Source organism: Sinohyriopsis cumingii, chromosome 5 (assembly GCF_028554795.1).
Source record: "Sinohyriopsis cumingii isolate HCF-2022 chromosome 5, ASM2855479v2, whole genome shotgun sequence".
NCBI classification, from domain to species: domain Eukaryota; kingdom Metazoa; phylum Mollusca; class Bivalvia; order Unionida; family Unionidae; genus Sinohyriopsis; species Sinohyriopsis cumingii.
The window spans coordinates 79,062,758-79,066,454 of NC_142965.1; the positions used below are offsets into that span (position 1 = coordinate 79,062,758).

At 38.3% G+C, this 3,697-nt stretch overlaps 1 non-coding gene across 1 annotated transcript; it reads right to left on the bottom strand.

Moving 5' to 3' along the window:
* Positions 1-913: 913 nt before the first annotated feature.
* Positions 914-1,001, bottom strand: Trnay-gua (transfer RNA tyrosine (anticodon GUA)). Its single transcript is given in 2 exon segments — positions 914-949; positions 965-1,001. It is a non-coding gene; the product is annotated as a tRNA-Tyr (tRNA).
* Between the last annotated feature and the right edge of the window lie 2,696 nt (positions 1,002-3,697).

Below are 3,697 nucleotides of genomic sequence, written 5' to 3' on the forward strand. Positions count from 1 at the left end.
GAAGGAGGACCATGGGGGTGACACCATGAGCTACCGCACTGGGTGACACCAACCCGAGTGACGCCACTGGTTGTTTAGTTTGTATTAATTGATGTGAGAGCTCTCCTTGCAGCATTTGCAACAACTTTCTTTTTTCTTTTGAAAACTAGTTAAAACGTACTAATGTAAACAATTAAACTTTTGTAAAAGGAAAACACCCAAATTGTATAAATATTATTATAATAGTATTTATACTGAAGAAAATACACAATTATATATAAGGGAGCGTATAAAAAGAACATTTATTATGCACACAGATTTCAGACTACTATCTTCACAATGAGATATTTTTTATAGCCTTATTATGTCTGTCCGTCCCCCCCCCCCCCGTCCGATAGTCTCTTCTCAACTCCACCTTAAACTAAATTACATTTTCATCTTTCAAAAATCCCCGCACTTCTCGCAGGACATTCAGATCAATACATTATATTCTATCCTTATTTCTAATCAATATTTTCCATCTGTAGGGTATAGGTTACTAATTTAGTTACTAATTAGGGTTACTAATTTGGGTTAAACAGTGAGACAAGAACAGACAGACGATTTTCTTGATTGGCATTAATTACAAACAAATACGTAAAAAGTATATTCTCTCTCTCTCTCGTCGTACATATGTTCGTCCGCGTGTTTCAATCTCCTGGTCATAGACACAGGGAATGGATCTGCATTTGCTCACTTATCAGATGAAAGTACTATATTTTACAGTGTCTCTACATCAGACTTCCAAGATGAGTATGAGAAATGACGCAAAAATAGACACAAGCATGCACAAACGATCGATATTAATTCATAAGTAGAGTAGTTCATCTTTCAATAAGAAAAGAAAATACAAAAAAATTGAAAGTATTTTTTTTAAAGAAAAAAAAATATATAATCCCGCGAACCGGATTTGAACCGGTGACCTAAGGATGTCGTTGTTATATTTCTACAGTCCTCCGCTCTACCAACTGAGCTATCACGGGAGATACAGAACTGTGTAATTTTATAGCTGTTTCCTGATAGTTTGCCTTTGGCAAGAACATTTTCATATATGCTAGAATATGATCTGATATATTACATGGATAACTCCGACGGATGACGTATCATCGACTGTGAATGTACATGGCAGACATATGAGATGACACACACAGGCGTACAGATAGTCCAACACAAATTGATAAAAAGTTGCGCCTAAATTAACAGCTATAAAGTTGCGCCTAAATTAACACGTACAGAGATGTGTAAACAAAACGTACTGATTAGTTAGATTAACAAATAATCTGATACGTCCAAAGTGTACATGGAGGAAAGTTTGCGTTTTAAACAGTTCGAAGCAGAAGACTTTTACTGACATACCCACACATCCCAAATGCACAACCCCTTCGGTGACCTAGTGGTTAGAGCGTCCGCCTCGGATGCGTAGGTCGTGGGTTCCATCCCCGGCCGAGTCATACCAAAGACTTACAAAAAGGGTACTAACAGCTGCCTCGCTTGGCGCTTAGCATTAAGAGGTTAGTGTTAGGACTGGTCAACCTGGTGTCAGGATAATGTGACTGGGTAGGACATCATGATACATGCCTGTGGCGTGATGCCCCAGTGCTAGTCATCACTATAAACTGCCACACTACAGACATCGTACTTATGGATGCCCATTACACCGTATACTAATTATATTATTGAATCTGGATGCCTAATACACCGTATACTAATTATAATATTGAATCTGGATGCCCAATACACCGTATGCGAATTGTAATATTGAATTTGGATGCCCATTATACGAAGATATTTTTCCTATAACCGCAATATGAATGTACGTTTCAATAAAAATCTTTACAAAACTTGAATCCTAGATTACTAATTGTAGTTAACTCTCACATGTCTGTTATTTATTACAATTTAATTGAAAATCAGTTATCTTATGTCAGTATGTATGGTCTAATGGATCATACAAATGGGTCGGAACGAGATGTGGGTTCGACCCCGACCGAGTCATACCAAAGACTTACAAAAATGGTACTAACAGCTGCCTCGCTTGGCTCTCAGCATTAAGATAATAGTGTTAGGACTGGTCGGCCTGGTGTCAGGATAATGTGGCTGGGTGGGACATCATGCTACATGTCTGCAGCATGATGTCCCAGTGCTAGACATCACTATAAACTGCCACACTGCAGACATCGTAGCGATATGACTAACAAATTGTTAAAGCTAAATTAAAAATCAAAATCACACACACACACACACACACACACCCTAGAAACTAATCAGTGACATACTCTGCTTCATGAGATCCTCGTGCTTAGAAAATTGCTAAGCATTACTTTGTCATCGTACTGACCCATTTATACAGGCCTCGTGACACACATTTGCTGTGACCCAGTTGTAAGGGCCTATTCCAATACATCCCCACATCGAACGGACAGATTTATATGGGCCTCTTGCAACTGAAGCCTACATCGTACAAATTTTTATGGGCCTATTGTAATAGATAACCACATGGTACGGACAGATTTATATTGCCCTATCGTAATATATACCCACATCGTACGGACAGATTTAGATGGGTCTATTGTAATAGATACCCACATCGTACGGACAGATTTAGATGGGTCTATTGTAATGGATACCCACATCGTACGGACAGATTTATATGAGCTTTTTACAATATGGACCCACATCTTACAGACAGATTGATATGGGCCTATTGCATTACATGCCCACATCGTACGGACAGACTTATATGGGCCTATTGTAATCGATACCCACATCGTACGGACAGACGTATATGGCCCTATCGTGATGGATACCCACATCGTACAGACATATGTATATGGGCTTCTTGCAAGAGCGTTTTGCTTTAGATACCCAAGTTTATGATCAGTGTTACAAAGTCATACACTGTTATCTTTGGTCCGCAATACAATGACTATTTCAGTATGAAATGGTATCATGGGTTGCCATGTTTGCCGGTTGTTGATTCTGCAACCATTCTCGGACACGGGGTTCAGTCAAAAGTTACACATGACGCATTAATCGAAGCATTCAAGAAAAAGACAAATTCTTTTCACGGTCGGTGTGTTGTTGGGATTAAGCCGAACTGTTTAAACCGTTTGGTTGCTGCAAGTGTGATCACAAAGGTAATGTTACCTTCAATGTTTTACGGTAGTGAATTATGGTGTAATATTCCACAAAGTCATCTCACTTTATGGATACAATTCTGAGGTGTCTTACCAAATATTTACAATGCTTCTCAACACACACAAAAGATTAGACATTGTTCTTGGAATGCTAAGTTGTTTCAACACAGATAATATCTGATGCAGGACGATGTACATACAAAACGAATTCTTAACGATGCATTATTTCATTAATCTTGAGCAGATACAAATCAAGGTTGTTACGAGTCATTTTTTAAATATATATGATACACTAAATAAGTCGTAATTGCTTCATTATCTGGCTGATTATTTGCAGCACTTCGAAATTCCAGATAAATAAAATTAAAATCAAACTGTAAGGTCGCAACCTGCTGGCATTGGAGAGTTCGAATGTCCTACGTATCCGATTTTGACAGATTTTCTTGGATAAATTAACCCTTGCTAACTAACCCAGTATGACAGTGAACTAAAATAAGACAGTTATTACCTATATTGCTAGACTATGGGCTGCTGTTCCTCAA